General features: G+C 42.0%; 1 protein-coding gene across 4 annotated transcripts in view; it reads right to left on the reverse strand.

Moving 5' to 3' along the window:
- Positions 1–19,708, reverse strand: part of TGFBR3 (transforming growth factor, beta receptor III) — a 243,470-nt gene that overhangs the window by 161,751 nt on the left and 62,011 nt on the right. The window lies entirely within an intron of this gene.

Consider the following 19,708-nt stretch of genomic DNA (forward strand, 5'->3'; position numbering starts at 1 on the left):
CAGGCATGCACCACCACTCCCGGTTAATTTTTGTATTTTTAGTAGAGACGGGGTTTCACCATGTTGGCCAGGCTGGTCTCAAACTCCTGACCTCATGATCCACCTCAGCCTTCCAAAGTGCTGGGATTACAGGCGTGAGCCACCGTGCCTTGCCAGTAAGTAAGGATATAATGGATATGCAACCTGAGTCAACTTCAACAGAGACATCAGTGGTATATTTAGAACCCATTAACAAATTTAAATGATTTATGTAAATACTTACAAATATTCACATAAGTTCACACACACACATTACAGCAGAAAAATTCTCAGAAATCATGCATTTTTAAATTTGTGATATACATAAATTGACAAAAATATTCAGCAATAATTAAAAATCTTTCCCTTGCTCATTACAGTAAAATCTAATAATCATGAAAACTTCTATTCTTTTAAAGGAGCAGCGAAAGAAATAATTTTACAGGCCCAAAAAGAAAAGTCCCTGGAATCCCTGCTTCACAAATACTACAGCATTATATCCTTACATATAACCATCATCTTTAACCTAGCAAATAGCATACTTAGGAGATTGCTGCATAATGCCCATGCTGACAACGATAGTGATTTGAAATCATATAGTTTGGGGTTAAAAGAAACTTGGAGATAGTACAAGGCAATCCCCCTCATCTGCCAGCTGAGTACACTGATAATTGAGTGACTTCCTGCAAGAGCCAAGAGTCGTTGGTGGAGTTCTTCATTAAATCTTTATTTGGTTCAGAAGAAAAGATTCCCCTACTAAGGTATCTCTTCTGTATTATTCAAAAAAAAAGCAATTCTGAAACTTTTTGGTGTTAGGATCCCTCTATGCTTTAAAATAACTGAGGACTCCAAAGAGATTTTGTTAATATAAGTCTATTAACATTTTCTGCAATAGAAATTAAAACTGAGAAAATTTTTAAACATGTATTAATTCACTAAAAAACAACCATAATAAACTGTAACATAAACAGTATCTTTCACGAAAAGTAACTATTTTCTGAAACAAAATGTAAAGTGAGATGAGCAGCATTGTTTTATATTTTTGCAAATCTCTTTTCTTGTTAAATTTCAAGACGCATGCACAGAAAATCTCTTTAATGTCTGGCTTAATACAAGACCGCTGGGTTTTCCCACCTACTTTTGCATTCAATTTTTTGCAATACATTGTTCTGGTTGAAGGATATGAAGAAATCTGACCTCACACAGATACAGTATATTCAGTTGGAAGTTTCAAATCTTAAGTTGTTTTTTCTTTTGTTTTGTTTTGTTTTTGTTTTTTGTTTTGAGACAGGGTCTCACTCTGTCACCCAGGCTAGAGTGCAGTGGTGTGAACATGGCTCACTGCAGTCCCGACCTCCCGGGCTCAAGAGATCCTCCCACCTCAGCCTCCTGAGTAGCTGGGACCACAGGCACACACCACCATGCCTGACTAATTTTTGAATTTTTCGTAGAGACATGGTCTCGCTGTGTTGACCAGCCTGGTCTCAAACTCCTGGGTTCAAGCAATCTTCCCACCTTACCCTGTGAAAGTACTGGAATTACAGGTGTGAACCACCACGCCCGGCCAAATCTTAAGTCTTTTTACATACTTGTGGTGGGGGAGGGGAGGGGAAGGAAGGGAAGGGAAGGGAAGGGAAGGGAAGGGAAGGGAAGGGAAGGGAAGGGAAGGGAAGGGAAGGGAAGGGAAGGGAAGGGAGGAAAGGAAGGAAGAAAGAAAAGAAAAGAAAAAAGAAAAAGCTGCACCAGAGCAAAAGCAAAACTAACTTGACTCTCACGGTGCTTACATTTTAGTGGAGGAAGATAAATAATAAACATAAGTAAATTACAAACAGCTTTTGAGGTGAGAAGTGCTATGAGGAAAAACAGAGTAAGATAAGAAGGAATAGGAGTTTCTGTGGTTAGAGAGGGATTACAATTTTAAATAGGGTGGTTAGACTGGGACTGAGCCTAGAGGTACCATACAGATGAGGAAAACTACCAATGCACAGCCTCAATCCGCTGCACTTGGGTTCTCCTGTCCCCAACTGGTCCTGATCCTCGGCACCGCCACCGTTCTTGAGGATTCATCTTTACCCCATAACTTCCAGTTAAAGACCAAGTCACTACCTCAAAATAAAACAAGGTTTTTTCCATCCAGGTGCCCAGTTCAAATCCACCTGGCTCAGCCAACAGCTCCTCAGCCATCTCCCAAGGAAATTCCCCAACCTGCCTTTTCTCCACTGGGAGCAAAAAGCTAAACAGCAATTGCATTCTGCCCATCATAAGGTTGTTCTAGCTCTCTCCCCCTCTTTTCCTAAATATATAGATTCTCTAAATAAACATTAATTTTTTGAAGACCTACTACTACGTGCCATAAACTTCTGGCTGCTTTACATGTATTTTATCCTCATCAAATCAAAAGAATAGGTATAATTCGCAGTATTGTATAGATAAGGCAACAAAAGCTCTGCAAACCACAAAACTGGGACTCAAATCTCCAAAAAAAAAAAAAAAAAAGGTTGGGGGGAAGAGTGCTTTTTATTCACACCCTCTCCCAACTTCATCATTCCCATTGTACCACTGTGGTATTCCTACTATACTGCTCTAAGTAAAACATATGGAAAATAAAGAAACTGGGTATCAATAAAGTCTGTTTAACAGCAACATTATATTTCAGGATCAGATCTAATTTTTGTACCAAAAATATGCCTGAATAATAGAACTGCAACTTAAAAGACTGATTAAATATGTTCACCATGTGTTACGGACTGAATGTGTATCCCCCTAAAATTTGTATGTTAAAATCCTAACCCCAGTGTGATAGTATTAGGAGATGGGACATGCTAACAGGTGGAGCAATTAGGTCATAAGGACAGCGCTCTCATGAATGGTATGAGTGTCTTAAAAGAGACTCCAGAGAACTCTGGTTTATATGCATTATCTCATTTATAATCCTCACAAGAACGCAACTGAGATAGGAACTACTGATACTTCAATTTTACAAATGAGGACACTGAGTCTGTGGACACACAGCTTATGATCTGGACCTGAACCTGTGTGCCTGAATCCAAAACCCAAGGTCACAACTACTGCACGATCTGACTTTTCATGCGTCTCTGTCAAGACCACTCTTGACATTGCAGTGGAGAATCACTTTCCCTAAATAAAAGTGCAGAAACCCAACAAAGTTACTGTTCATCTTCACAAAGCCCTCAGGTATTACCCACATTCAGAGAGTAAAATCTCTACAAAATCCTTTTGTTACAAGTCCAAAATGAAAGTTCACTGGAGTGACTCTGTTCCAGTGAAACTCTGCTGGGAAAGCCCAACGGCCTGATGAAAAGGTACAACATCCTATCTTTGGGTTCCAAAACTGCCTCTAACTCTGACATTTAGTCCAAAGGAACAAGGATATTCATTTTACTACATCTCTTGCTCAGCAACACTAGCCTTAAGCCTTAAAGAACATATTTCTTACAGTACACACTGAGCTTTCAGTTCCTACAACTTAGAGCAAAGGTAGCCAGGCCAGTAACTCACTTTAGCAAGTGGCCTTAGTTACACATCCCTGAGCTCACCCTCCAGGAAAGTCAAAGGGAGTATCAGTTTTCATCATTATTAATGAAGAGTAGATCGAAGAGGATAGAATTACAGCTCTAAAACAGAGGTTCTCAAACACAATTTAATAAAACAGACATGATGAATCTTGTTCACATTTGGACACACTAGGGTCTTCAAAATAAACTAGTGAAAACTACAAAAGCAGTGCTGAAAGAAATTAAGGAAAACCTAAATAAATGAATGGGTGTACCATGTTCATGAATAGCAGAACAGATACCACAGGCAACAAATTATGAGCACTTTTCATTCTATCACTTGTAATCCTAACCCCTCTTTCTCCCTTTGAAATATTTTTAAACACAAATAACCATAGTTATTTTAGAACAACCTAGAATTTTGTTTTATCTTTTTGAGGAAAATCATTTAAAGTCTTCAATTGAACTATTAGTTGTAACATTATTCATGGTATCTCACAACCTAACTGAGATATACAAGTAGGTCTTGACATTGTTATACAGAATTACCTCTCCAAAATAAAAGCATAATGAGACCTTTTAAACATAATAAAGCAATAAAGAAAAATCTGTGTCTTCTGTCAGTTCAAAGGCTTTCATAATTCCTCACAGCTCTTAGATCTGTGCTTCTATCGACTCATAAAGTTGGCTGGGAATCATCTGACAGAAAGGGTTAAAAATACTAAGCTGCTACTCTAGGCCTGCTGGCTGAGGAGGAGGCAGGTTGCCCAGGGTTTCAGGACAGCCAGCCTCACACAGAGTAAACGTAGGGGATGCTGTACACTCAGGAATAAATTCCTCAACCAGTGCATACTCTCCTGAGGCATTCTTGTAAGCTTTTTCCAAGTGAGTAATAAACAGAAATAATGGATTTTTGGGGGCCTTTCCTGAGTTCAGGGAGATCTGACAATATCACGAAACGTTTCGGCACAGTCCTCTGAAATTTTTCATTAGAATTCTTTTCTTCTGAATCATGTTAATAAAGTAAGATTTGGACTGGGATTTGTACATAAGTACTTACTCACATGTTGCTCAAGCCCAAAAGGACAAGAAAAAGACGCTGAGGCCTGTCAACAGGAGGCAGAGGCAGGGCCAGGCCCAGGAACTGGAAGATTTGTGGATGGATGTTTTCACACAGAGCTACATACAGCTCCCTTATATAACACTCAATTGGCTTTTAGATAAGTCTGAAATATCCTTCTATACTTTCATCTTCTGCTGTCTCCCTTGCCCTCAGAGTCAACAGAAACTGGCACTTGGTTCCAAAAGCCTCAAATCTCTCTCATCTATAAGGGATAGGGACTTCTATTATTTGTCCACAATTTGTCAAGCTGAGCTAATTCTAGGTGTTATCATTCTATATGTCAAATGTAGCAAAATAATGCAAACCTGTTTACCTGCTTCTTCCCTTCCTGCATATAGTATACCCTGACCTTAAATTGGCATGCACTTGATTTCAAATTGAGATTTTTTAAAATAGCATCTTCCAACTGCAGTAGCAGTTGGAAAATTCACTTTTTGCTGACCTGGGCCACCTAAACAGAAGAAATGAGAAACCTGACTTGTTTTATTTTAAGAAGAAAAAAACTATTTAAGGCCCTGATCCTGGCTCCTTTGAACATGTAACACTTAAAACCTGAATTGTTTCACAACAAACTAGAGCTCCTTTTCCTCTATTTAAGAAGAGGCCTCTGGGAAGTATTTATTTAGTTAATGAATGTTAAACAACTGTGTTTCTCTCACAAAACAAAAATAAACAAACCTCTTGAAGATGCTCTTTGGGCTCTCTAGGTCTGCAAGGGTCCATATGAGCTCCCTCACTGACAGCCTAGAAGAGTACACTGGCAATTTAGAAAACAATATGGCCACAAGCACTTCTCCAAAAAGAAAAGCAACTCCCCTCTTGGCCAAACTCCAAAAAGGCAATTGAGCCGGGTAAGGTCCAGGCTAATCTCTGTACTGTCTCTCTGCCAACTTTCTCCTGCAGGCATTGGGTTTTTCAGCATGGGCTTTGCAAATAATCTAACAATTAATTAGTGCTTTTGAATTCACCCCATACCATTAATGGAACACTGCCAGACAGCCTTTGAGAGGGTATTTCTACAGCTAATTAAGCTTGGCAAAACGGAGGACACAAACTTCCTGGCACTCACAAGGGCCAGGCTGAGACCTGGCAGGTGACAGACAGTAAAGTTGTCCTTACAGATAATCCTGGGGTGATGAAAATGGCAGGCTGCTTGGATCAGGCTCTCGGGGTCCTCTATAATATGCCAGACCCTACTGTCCAATTATATAACTATCAGGCTTTTCGCATTCAAGCTGTTCTTTCATCCTGAAGACATTTTTTTCTTCCGAATGAAGATGTGACACTTAAAAGTTTGGAATTGCTTCTAGTCCACACCCCATCCTGTCACCCCCAAAAAGGACTTGTTTAGAAAAAAACAAAAAGTTGTATACTTAGTTTTTTTTACTATATCTTAAAATAAACCTCATCTCAAAATGTCCTTCTTCCAATCAAACAGTCCTTGCATAATCCAAGATTTCTCACTCCCATAACTTCAGTCATGTGGGAAATCTATTTTTTTTCACTATCTAATGCCACACAGAATTCCAGACTGCTCCACATGCATGGACAGCAAGATAAACACATTTTTGGGAGGACTAGAAAAAAGCTAGCAGGGGGCAAAAAGAAAAAACATTGTTACATTCCTCAGGACTTTTCTGGTTCAATTTCAAAAGCAGAATGACCACCACCTGAGGCTTGCGGCAAGCTCCAGAGCTATATGTAGATTGTACACTGCCCTGCAACAACAGTGATGAGGCCGGAGAAAGCAAATCAGAAAACCTTATAAACTACTCGATGGCAATGTAAATAAATAAAAGTTATTTTAAAACACAACTTTTCAGGCACAGAGCTTAAATATTCTCAGTCTTAACCTCACTTATAATAAATACGGTGTCAGGGTGCTTAATAAACATCAATTACAACTTACAGAAATTTTTCCCTTCTAAAAAATGTTAATTTTTTAAAAGCTCTAGCCTGGAGTCTGATTATAAGAATAAATTAGGGCCGGGCGCAGTGGCTTGTGCCTGTAATCCCAGCACTTTGGGAGGCCGAGACAGGCATATCACCTGAAGTTGGGAGTTCAAGACCAACCTGACCAACATGCAGAAACCCCATTCCTACTAAAAATACAAAATTAGCCAGGCGTCGTGATGCATGCCTGTAATCCCAGCTACTCGGGAGGCTGAGGCAGGAGAATCACTTGAACCCAGGAGGTGGAGGTCGCAGCGAGCCAAGATCGTGCCATTGCACTCCAGCCTGGGCAACAAGAGCATAACTCCATCTCAAAAAAAAAAAAAAAAGAATAAAGTAGGAAGTCAATGGGGGAAAACTGAACTAGAAAATTAGAAATTAGAACACTTCTAACTGAAATGAGGTATATTCAACTTTTAACTTTTAGTCGCTAACTCTCATTACCTAAGAGTCCCTTGGCCACGGCTTCCTGGACCAATGTCCCCACCCTCAGTGACCCAACACGAATCTCCTACCTTGGTCTACTAAGTCACAAGGCAAGAAATGTGACAAGGCAAAAGAGGCACACAAAAGGAAGAAATGGGGGCAGGGGAGAGAATTCCTTCTTTAACAACTGTTAGGATTATGTCAAGGTGTAGCCCCAGTTAATGAAGATGCACCTGGTTTCTGCAGGTGCACCACACTTACAGCCAGAGAGCTAAAGGCATCTGTGGAACTCAATGCCTCAAACCAATTTCCTCTCCAGCACATGGATACCTCTGACCCAAGCAAGTTTACCAAAGGTGTTCAAGGTAGCTGTTGTAAAGGCATGCTACAATCAAGCTCCCTTTCATGGCACTAAGAAATTGTCTAGGTGTTTGCAGTTTCTGTGTTACAATTTGTGCACTGAGAAAACAGATGACCTATGCTGTCAAATGTGGTCCTCAGACTAGCGGCATCAGCATCTTATGAGCCTGTTAAAAATCTACAGACTTTGACCCATCAAGGCCTACTAAAACAGAATCTGTATTTAACAAGATCCCTGTGTCTGGATTCTCATGCATATTAAGTTTAAGAAAGCACTAGCCTAATATTTGTTTATAACTTCAAACTCCAAAAGCAAAACTTCCTATTCCATAAACAAGATGGTATATTCCACTTCTGGCAAAACCACTATGAATATCCTTCTTATAAAATGTATTTTAAAGTGATTTTCTTTATAGAAAAAAATCTGCTGTATCATGCTCCTTGCTCACATTTAATATGTAGTTTAACTTATAAAAATAGGTTGACACACAACTCAGAAACATTTACTATGTAAAGCTGGATGCAACTGTATTTCTTTGAAACTGTAATTTACGACACTGTAAGAAGCACTTCTGCAAAAGGTGGTGAGACCCTCAAAACTCATGATCCTGAAAAACAGGCCCCTTGAGAAATGAAAAGAGCAAGACTTGGAAATCAGGAGGGTAAGCAAGCAAGGAAAAGAGGGTTCAGGCTATTAAGATGACGATTTTTCAAGGACATTCATTCACAACACAAAGAGATTTTCTTTAGATGGTTTGGGGGATTGTTTTGTGTTTTAAGATTCAGCTTTTGCAGTTCTATAGATGTAATTATCTTTAATATTAGGTTACAGCACAGTATTCCACTGATATGACAAATACATCTTTATCCACTTTCCTCCTCAAAAGGAATAGGTTGGGGGAAAAATTACAAAAGCATCATTCTGAATTTCTTAAGCATATGACTCCCAAGGGTCCTTCCTTCTAATAAGCAGTTCTGGTCACCATTATCTCTTGCCAGTATCTCCAAATCCACCTTTGCCCAACAGTCTATTTTCAACCCAGCAGCCAGAGTGGTCCTGTTAAGACATCCTTCAGATCATATCATTCCTCTGCTCAAACTCTCCAATGGCTCAGTGTCATTCAGAGTGAGAACCTTATGATGGCCTACAATGCCCTGGGCTATACACACCCGCACCCTCTCCCACCCCTCAGTTAACTCTCTGACTTCCCATTCCAGCAGCCACGTGGCCCACCTGCTATCGCCTGAGCACTTCAAGCAAACTTCCACCACAGAGCCTCTGCACTTGCTTTTCCTGCTGCCTGGAATGCTCTTTCCCCAGATATCCACTTAGCTCACCTCCTCCAAATCTTTGCTCAAATGTCATTTTCCTAGTGAGGCCCTTCCTAATCACCTTACTTCAAATTGCAATCCCCGCTAACAATCCCTAACCCCTTTGCTTTTTATTCATGGAACCTGCTGAAATATGCATTCTGTTTGTTTGTATCTGGTCTCTCTCCACTAGAGACATGCTTCATGAGGACAAGGATTTTTATCTGTTTTGTTTATTGCTATCACTCCAACACTTGGAATAGTGTCTGAAATACAATAGGTACTCAGTAAATCCTTGTTAAATCAATCAATCAATTAACACTTTGGGAAACTTAACTGTATTAGAAAAAGATGAAAAAAACTCATTCTTTGCACTAACTCCAAAATCTCTCCCCTTTCTGTGCCTCAGAAGCTAGCAAAGTACCTGAATCTTAGGAGGTACTCAAAGTTGACCAGACTACAAGTCTTCATCTAAAACACAGTAGTTATTTCAAAGTTTAAAGAAAAGGCAAAATGATAAGTGGTTCTGTCCTCTAACTCAAAAGGAAAAGATAAGGGTGGGCAGGAGCTATACAGCATTTTGCTTCAACGTGTAGTATTTTATGAAAACAACACAGCAGGGAGGCCAGGCACGGTGGCATGCCTGTAATCCTGGCATTTTGGGAGGCTAAGATGGGCAGATCACTGGAGGCCAGGAGTTTGAGACCAGCCTAGGCAACACAGTGAGATGTCATCTCTATAAAAGATCACAAAATTAGCCAGGTGTGGTGCCACATGCCTGTAGTCCCACCTACATAGGAGGCTGAGGCAGGAAGATCTCTTGAATCCAGGAGGTTGAGGCTGCAGTGAGCCAAGACTGTACTACTGCACTTCAGCCTGGGTGACAGAGCAAGACCTTGTCTAATAAATAAATAAATAAATAAATAAATAAATAAGCAGGGCTGGGCGCAGTGGCTCACGCCTGTAATCCCAGCACTTTGGGAGGCCAAGATGGGTGGATCACGAGGTCAGGAGATCGAGATCATCCTGGCTAACACGCTGAAACCCCATCTCTACTAAAAATACAAAAATTAGCCGGGCACGGTGGCGGGCATCTGTAGTCCCAGCTACTAGGGAGGCTGAGGCAGAGGAATGGCGTGAACCTGGGAGGCGGAGCTTGCAGTGAGTGGAGATCGCGCCACTGCAAAAAAAAGCAGAGCAGGGGCTGACTCCAGAGGCTGAACCTCTGCCCTCCCTTGAGGCCTATGCTACCTGTGTATCCTGTATCCTTGTGGGTGGGGTAGGAGAGTAGGAAGGAAGGGAGGTGTTACTCAGATGGCCCTAGTCAATATTCTGGACTAGGACACAGTAACTCAGGCATATGAGGACAAAAGGAAGCAAAACAAAGAATACAGAGCAATTTTATCAAGACTTTTTCCTTTTGCCATATATGGTTCCCCTCATTGCCAACGAAGAGAGTAACTTAAAAATAATTTTTTAAATCAACATTTTCCTTTGAAGGTAGTAAAATTTTCCACATTACACTGTAGATTTTTTTTTAAAGATTTTTAAGAGCTGGCAAGGGAGGGCAGGGGAATAGCTGGGCTTCAGTCCCCAGAACACCTGCTGCCTACTCCTTGGAAGGAACATTCCAAGAGCTAGGGCATTTTTCAGCCCCTAGAATTCCACCTGATTGACAGTGCCCTCTCAGAAAACAAAAATATGACTTTGAAGTTCAGGATAGATGTTTTTTAGGCCATTCTGGCAGAGATTGTTTTAAAGAAAATGAAAGTCAGTGGCTCCCATGGATGTGGTGCGCGATGGGCCAATCATGCGCCTCGGTGCCGAGCAGGGTCAGTCCTAAAGGAAGGCCTCTCGCTGGCACACTTCCCGGAACACTTCCCAGAACACTCCCTGCTCCTACACTTCCAAAATCAGCGTGCTCAGAGCTCAGAGCTCTATGGGGTGATAAAGACACCCCCAGAGTTGGATTAATTACCAAAGCAAACAAGCTGAGAAAGTCTAACTTCCTATATACACAACCGTACGCAAGGATAAGCTTTTAGCAATTAAACAGCTGTGTAGGCACATATAGATAAAGCTGCATCTTGATGGAAGTGTTGATCACTATAAAACACACCATCACTGCTGTCCTAAAATAATCCACATCAATCAGAAATCCAGAAAGCTGGGTGGCAGTTACACAGCCTACGATAAAGATGCAAAGCAAAGAGAAACCTGGACTCTCTTGACTTGGCTAACATCAAATCTAGGAATAATCTTACTCATTCTTGGTAAACATCCTCCCCTCCACTGTATGCACATTCAGTTGCCCAACTAGCTATTAGTAAACTCTCCTTGAAAAATGATAAAAAGGGCCAGGCGTGGTGGCTTACAAGCCTGTAATCCCAACACTTTGGGAGACCAAGGCGGGTGAATTGCTTAAGCTCAGGAGTTTGAGACCAGCCTGGAAACCACGGCGAAACCTCATCTCTACGAAAAATATAAAACTTAGCCAGGTGTGGTGGCGTATGCCTGTAGTTCCAGCTACTCAAGAGGCTTAGGTGGGACAATCGTTTGAGCCCAGGAGGTCAAGGCTGTAGTGAGCTGAGATATTGTGCCACTGCACTCCAGCCTGGGCAACAGTGAGACCCTGTCTCAGAAAAAAAAAAAAGTAAAATGCCTTGCATTAGGCTATCCACCCCACCTCCACACACACACACAGGTCCATACAAGGCAAGGGAATCTCTGAGAAATGAACTCACCTTTCTCTCAACTACTGCCTCAACTCCCGTGTGTGTGTGCGCACGTGCGCATGTGTGTTGTGTGTGCACGCGCATGCATGCACATGCAGTTTCTGCAGAAAAATCTAATGGAGAAGGCAGACAGGGAGGTGCTTCATCACACTTGGCTATGCACAATATCCTCAAAGGGAATACACTCTAAAATGCAGGCTACCCTATCCACTCTGGGTCTTTTATCTCTGAGACGGAGTTTTGCTCTTGTTGCCCAGGCTAGAGTGCAGTGGTGCCATCTCGGCTCACCACAACCTCCGCCTCCCAGGTTCAAGCGATTTTCCTGCCTCAGCCTCTCCAGTTGCTGGGATTACAGGCGGTCACCACCATGCCACTCTAGGTCTTTTAATAGCAGTTCTTTGCTCTTTAAAATAAAGTTTGGCACTCTGGTGACAACTGGGATCACATTTGACAATGTGTCCTTTCCTTGTGCATCAAGAAGCAGAATTAAACACAAAACTGGTTAAAATAACCAGCTAAAGGCCAGGCATGGTGGCTCACACCTGTAATCCTAGCACTTTGGGAGGCTGACACAGGTGGACGACTTGAGCTCAAGAGTTCCAAACCAGCCTGGGCAACATGGTGGAACCCCATCTCTACAGAAAAAAACACAAAAATTAGCCAGGCATGGTGGCATGCACCAGTAGTCCCAGCTACTTTGGGGGCTGTGGAGGGAGAATGGCTTGAACCTGGGAGATCAAGGCTGCAGTGAGCCTGATCGTGCCACTGCACTCCAGCCCAGGCAACAGAGTGAGATCCTGTCTCAAAAAAAAAATAAAATTAAAATAAGATAAAATAATCAGCTAAAAACAATAATAATCACAGACCAAATCAATTAGCTATGTTCTAAGACCTAAGGTTTGGCACAAAAAAAAAAAAAAGAAAAAAGTCGAGGGGGTGGGGGCACTTTTTTTCAGTTTGCTTTGAACCTTTGAGCCTATCCATCTTCTATCCTTACATTCCCTGGTGGCAAACCCCTGCCGGCACCCTCCAGCCTTCCTGCCCTTATGAGTTTACAGGCTTCGATCACTTGATTGGCAGACAGGAGATAACTATGGCAGAACCACCTCTGAGGTTCACAGGCCATTAACTTAAATTCAAGATTTTTCTTTCAAGTGCAGGATAAATGAATAAATTGAATAACGAAAATTTATATATACACAGTGGAATACTATACAGCCTTAAAAAAGGAAATCCTGTCATTTGCAATAACACAGATGAACATGGAGGACATTATGCTCAGAGAAATAAGCCAGGCACAGAGCGACAAATATCATATATGATCAAACTTACATGCCGAATCTTAAAAAGCCAAACTCATGGCCGGGCGTGATGGCTCACGCCTGTAATCCCAGCACTTTTGGGGGCCGAGGCAGGTGGATCACAAGGTCAGGAGTTCGAGACCAGCCTGGCCAAGATGGCGAAACCCCATCTCTGCTAAAAATACAAAAATTAGCTGGGTGTGGCAGCACGCACCTATAGTCCCAGTCGGAAGGCTAAGGCAGGAGAATCACTTGAACCTGGGAGGCAGAGGTTGCAGTGAGCTGAGATCATGCCATGGCACTCCAGCCTGGGTGACAGACTGAGACTCCATCCCCCCGGCAAAAAAAAAAAAAGTCAAACTCATAGAAACAGTAAAATGGTGGTTACCAGAGGTTGGGGAGTTGGGGTGGAAGGACTGAGGACATGTTGGTCAAATATATAAAATCTCAATTAGGCAGGAGGAATAAGTTCAAGAGATTGACTGTACATCACGGTGACGAGAGTTAATAACAAGGTATTATAGTAGACACTGCCACCACTGAGCCCAAGATGGCCATGACTCCTGCAGAGGTGATCCGCCCCCTCACCTACTCCTCTAGGACTCATGCCTTCCTCAAAAATGCCTGGGCTATGAAGCTGGTGCCAGTCATGTCCTTCACCATGGGGGCCAATACTCAGTCTCTACCAAGGACAACATCATGACCAACCAGGCGATGCCCTGCAACTATCTAGGGCCCCTCCAAGGCGGTAGGAACATGCTGACATGCAGAGCCACCTCCAGGACCCCCAGTGTCCAGCTTGGAGCTGGCAAAGAAACTGTGACCACCTCACTTGACAGTGAGGAGGCCCCCTCCCTACAGCCCCCTATAAAAATGTGAAAAAAATAATACATTTTACACATGAAAATTGTTGAGAGTGTATTTTAAGTGTTCTCACCACAAAAAATGATAAGTATGTGAGGTTATGCATATGTTACAAAGCTTGATTTACTCACCACAATGTATACGTGTATAAAAACATCACGGCGTACACCATAAATATGTACAATTTTTATTTGTCAAGAGGTGCTAAGGATGCACTATACCAAAAAGATCGTAAGATTTGTTGGTGTAGTTTGTCTGCAAAAGCATGTTTAAGTTCTGGTCCAACCAACACTTGAATTGTCTTTCTAAATCACTTACTTTCTCTAAGCCCTATTATTCTCATTCTGGAAATGAAGAAAATAGTGCCTGCCTACCCCCAGAGGGTGCTGTGAGGATCAAATGAAATACTTGTTATAAAAACATTTTTAAGATTACAAATACAGTATGATATTATTAGTTTAGACTCTACCCAAGGCTGCCAGCTTGTCCCATTCTAGACCAAGTATTAACCAGCTGGTATCTCAGCTTGCTTCCCATAGACACAAAGAGTTCAGAGCTTTCTTAGCAGGAAAATAGCTCAGACTAAAAGCATCTCGATTTTCCTGTGCACTCTACCTGGAATTCCAGGTACATCCAGTAGAGAGGGAAAGAAATGTTTCTCAATAGAAATCTGTGTGCAGGCTGCAGGCAAGTTTCCAAAAGGATACATCTGGGCACTGAATAGAGACAGTGGAATGAAGAAGTTAGCCGTTCCACCAGTAGCCCACTGGCATCAACACCAGCAGCACTGCTCCAGAGCTCACCTCAGCAGCATCCCTCTGACCTGGCACAAAGGGCCAGTGATAAGTCCAGCCCTTCCAATCAAACTGATTTCCCTGAATTCTCCATGCGTGCCTCTTTTTCTCATTATTAAAACTCCTGGAAACCTAGCCCTGCCTAATGCTGGCAAGCCTCAGAGGCAGCAGTTAGTATCTTTTAAAGATGTGTAGAACAATTGGAAGGTTGTTTTTTGTTTTTTGTTGCTTTTCCAAGTTTTTATTTTTATCCATTTTTTTGCATTAAAAAGAAAAGCACAAGTATCACAAACTACAAAGGAGGAAAGCAAAGCAGAACTAGAATAATAAATGAATCACTTCAGCCTGGAAAGCAGATATTTTCAATAATATTAATGTTATAACACAAGTATAGAAGAGTTTTTAAAGCAAAACTTAGACTTAAGCCCACAGTATCAAGCACTTATTTTTTAAACTTCCCACTTTTCTTACATTAGGTAGATTACAGAATCTAAGATAAGAGGCCAATAAATAACCTAAGATAATTTTTTTTTTTCTTTTTTGTTTTTAACCCCAATAAATCTCTTGTATTTATTTTCTCTCTCTCTCTCTTTTTTTTTTTTTACCCAAGTAAATCACCTAAGCTAATTTCCAATCAGGAGGCATTATGGTCCTTACACAGCTCATATTCACCAAGAGCACAGTCCACCCTCCACCCTCAACAGTGCTATATGATAACGAAGGAACAAGGGAGGGGAGGGAAATCATGAGGTTTTTTTTGTTTTTTTTGTTTTTTTTTTTGAGAGGAGTCTTGCTCTGTCACCCAGGCTGGAGTGCAGTGGCGCTATCTCGGCTCGCTGCAAGCTCCGCCTCCTGAGTTCACACCGTTCTCCTGCCTCAGCCTCCCGAGTAGCTGGGACTACAGGCATCCGCCACCACACCCAGATAATTTTTGTTTTAGTATTTTTAGTAGAGATGGGGTTTCACCGTGTTAGCCAGGATGGTCTCCACCTCCTGACCTCATGATCCACCTGCCTCGGCCTCCCAAAGTGCTGGGATTACAGGCGTGAGCCACTGCGCCCAGCCAAAAAGCATGAGTTTTGACAAACAACACTAACACTGGGATATGGCTTGCTCCCCTCACCTACCCAGCCCCAACCTCCTTCATTCACTCTCTACCACAGGCAGAGAAGGAAAGAAAGGTTTTCACCAAAGGCTCAGACAAACCCATTGAGCTGCAACAAGCAGGCTCCTAGGATTCTAACTTGGGCTCAATTAATGTACTCCCTTGTGCTCTGCCCCTCTTCTGGCCATAAAAGGAGGCCTTTGACAACCTTCACCCCTCTGCTACCAGACCTCCACACCTTCCCACCAATTTATAGCTTTAAGGCCACTTTGGTTAAGTGAGAATACAAATAAAGAAGGCCCACTACTTGAGGATCCTTCTGCTCTGATGACCTACGTCTGTCTCTTCTGAGGCCAAAGGGGCTGAATCTGGTTCCAGGATGTCACACTGGTAGCTACTCACCTGGTATTTAATCAATCAAGAAGAGGTTTATTCATCCCACACAGAGGGTCTCCTCCCTAGAGGAGGATCTAGTGGTTGAGGGGCTGGATTCTATAGCCAAACTGCCAGGTTCAAGTCTCAACTCTGCCACTTATTAGTTCCAGGACTTTGTACAAATTGTTAACCAAACTGAGTCTCAATTTCCTTGTTTGTAAAATGGAGGTGATGATAATAAGAATATCCATCTCATAGAGTTGTCTTCTAAAGACAAAATAAATTAGCTGGCAGAGATCAAGCCCTTGATAAATGACAGCCTGTGAGCCGAGCACTGCTGGGTCTGAAGCTAATGAGGCTACATAGTCAGCCTCACTGTTTGAGGCCACCGTTTGAATTCCAAGATTAAACAGTGCATGCCTTTGGCTCCGAGGGATGGAAGAAGAGAGCATCCAAACCACAGAATAAAATCCACAAGCCTCATTATGATATTTAAGATCTTTCATAATCTACTCCATCCTTCTTTCCAAATAGACCTCCTGCTACATTTCCATACCAGCTCTCCATGTCATCATTAAAAAAAAAAAAAAAAATTAAGCACCTAAATGCCACATTCTGTACTAGGCCAGGTTTTCCCATCTGGTCAACTCAGCGCCTTCTTCTTCCTAGATTCTGCCCAGTCTTCAAGACAGAGCTCAAGATCTAGAGCTTCCACAAAGCCCTCCCTGGCTGCTCTGACCCACAGTTCTTCCCCTCATGACCCCTCTGAGGTCTTTGGGTTTTACTTGGCTTTCACCATACATTCATTATTTGGTCATATGGTTATATTTTATAAGCCTAACTAAAGTACGAGCAACTCAAAAGAAGGGATTAATACGGCTGGGCACAGTGGCTCACACCTTTAATCCCAGTGCTTTGAGAGGCCGACGTGGGAGGATCGCTTGAGGTCAGGAGTTCAAGGCCAACCTGGACAACAGAGCAAGACCCCATCTCTCCAAAAATAAAAAAAGTGGGGTGGGAATGAATCTTACATTTCTTTGCATGTATATCCCTAAGTGACTATTACTGTGCTTTGTACTTAGCAGGGATCAGTGAATAAATGATTTACTTAATATTTCAGGAGGACATAAATGGCTCAAAACAAACCTATTACCATTCTTTCCAAACAAAAGCCCTTCAAATCAATCCTTCCTCACAGTATAGAGGCCTAAAGGCTCAATCTCCAGACCTGGTATAAGTAGGTTTATAGTTCCACCTGCCATTTGTTAGCTGTGTGACCTTAAGAAAGTTATTTGACCTCTCTGTGCTTCCATTTCCTCACTTATACACTATGGATAATCAAAGTATCTATACTTCTTACAGTATTTATGAGGATGAAATAAGATAATACATGTAAAGAACTTTGGGGCCTGACACACGGTCATTATTTGAAATATTCATCATTTTTATAACTACCCAGATGAGCTAAATTCAGCTCATCCAGAATGCCCAAAAAATCATTTTATAAAGTATGCTGGGCCTACAGAGAAAAAGATCAGATATTAGCACATAAAAAAATTTTTTTTCGCCCAAGCGCAGTGGCTCACACCTGTAATCCCAGCACTTTGGGAGGCCGAGGCGGGCAGATTGCCTGAGCTCAGGAGTTCACGACCAGCCTGGGGAACACGATGAAACTCCATCTCTACTAAAACACAAAAAATTAGCTGGGCATGGCGGCATGCGCCTGTAGTCCCAGCTACTCGGGAGGTTGAGGCAGGAGAATTGCTTGAACCCAGGAGACGGAGGTTGCAGTGAGCCAAGATTGTGCCACTGCACCGTAGCCTGGGTGACAGAATGAGACTCTGTCTCAAAAAAAACAAAATTTCCCTTCTTCTTCTTCATTCATTTGATCTACTATATTTTGCAAAAGGGAAACAACCAAAAAACTTCAACACCAAAAAGGCATCCGTACCTCTGTACTATTTATCAGTTGCCTCATGCTATTATAAAATCTCTAATTCAGCCAGGGGTGGTGGCTCACACCTGTAATCCCAGCTACTCAGGAGGCTGAGGCAGGAGAATCTCTTAAACAAGGAGGCAGAGGTTGCAGTGAGTCTAGATGGCACCACTGCACTCCAGCCTGGGTGACAGACAGAGTGAGACTCTGTATCAAAAAAAAAAAAAAAGGCTGTAACTCTACTGTCCCTTCCACCTCGGCAAAGCTTTGAGTGTGTATTCAACTCAAATATATATATACTTGTGTGTATGTTTTCCCAAAGGCTTGAAATAGGAAAGGAAAATCTGAAGCAAAACTGATTCACTATCAAATTCATCAAGGCTGGACAGGGTCATTGAACTCACTCCTTTCCCATAAAGTGCCTTCTTCAGTTGTGTTTTTCAGCCTGACCCAGGCATCAATGAAGGCAGAAAGCCCAGCCTAAAACCCACAAGGTGAGACTAGGTATCTTGTCATCAAAACAGCATATTTTCCATCAAGCCGCTTCTCTCCCTCTTTCTCTCTCCGTCATTTTTTTTTTTTTTTTTGGCGGGGGGGCATTTCTACTACTTCTCAATGAGATTTTAAGTCAATTCCATTGTAATACAAAGGCTAAAAGGCAAATAGCACTTCAATAATGAGACAAAATGAAACTGCTGATAGACAAAAATAGAGAATGGGCAGTTCAAATTCATAAACTGGCATTCAAAAAACAATGACAACAAAAAAGGCCTAGCAACTTTCTTTCAAGATATTTATGGCCGGGGGAGGTGGCTCACACCTGTAATCCCAGCACTTTGGGAGGCTGAGGTAGGCAGATCATGAGGTCAGGAGATTGAGACCAGCCTGACTAACATGGTGAAACCTCATCTCTACTAAAAATACAAAAAATTAGCCGGGCATGATGGCACATGCCTGTAGTCCCAGCTACTCGGGAGGTTGAGGCAGGAGAATCGCTTGAACCCGGGAGGCAAAGGTGGTGGGCATCTGCAGTCCCAGCTACTTGGGAGGCTGAGGCACGAGAATTGCTTGAACCCAAGAGGAGGAGGTTGCAGTAAGCTGAGATCAGGCCACTGCACTCCAGCCTGGGCGACAGAGCAAGACTCTGTCTCAAAAAAAAAAAAGTTACATATTGAAATATGTGAAATAGGCAAAACTAAATACCTCCCAAGCAGCCTACGTCAAGAGTGTCACCTCAATCTAGAAGATCTATTCATTTGCTAATAAAGAAAAGGACAAAAATGCTTTCTTAAAATCCTTATTCAGGGACAAAAATGTAAATACAGGTCAGGCACACATCTGTAATGCCAGCACGCTAGGAGGTCAAGAAGAGAGGATCACTTGAGCTCAGGAGTTTGAAACTAGCCTGAGCAACATAGGGAGACAAAAATAAAACATTAGCTGGGTATGGTGGCACACACCTGTAGTCCCAACTAGTTAGGAGGCTGAGGTGGGAGGATCGCTTAAGCCCAGGAGGTCAAGCCTACAGTAAACCATGATTATGCCTCTGCACTCCAGCCTGGGTAACAGAGTGAGACTTCATCTCAAAATATATACATATAAACAATCTATGCATGTAACAAAATTAAGTGGGATTATTCATTAGCGTATTTGTTCTCTTCCTTCCTCCACCAAGGTTAGCTAGGTATCTGCATCACTAACATGACAATGCCAAAACCAACCTAGTAAAATATAGCACAGACCAATGTATTATGTATCTACATAGTAGTCAAATATTTTATTTCCCTAAAGAACATAAATATTCAAGTTCTGCAAGAACACCACATGGGCTAAATTCTTCTCAACTAAAGAGACTGGAACAAAATGTATCCAAAAATATATAACAAACATGC

Source organism: Colobus angolensis, unplaced genomic scaffold (assembly GCF_000951035.1).
Source record: "Colobus angolensis palliatus isolate OR3802 unplaced genomic scaffold, Cang.pa_1.0 Scaffold186, whole genome shotgun sequence".
In the NCBI taxonomy this organism is placed as follows: Eukaryota; Metazoa; Chordata; class Mammalia; order Primates; family Cercopithecidae; genus Colobus; species Colobus angolensis.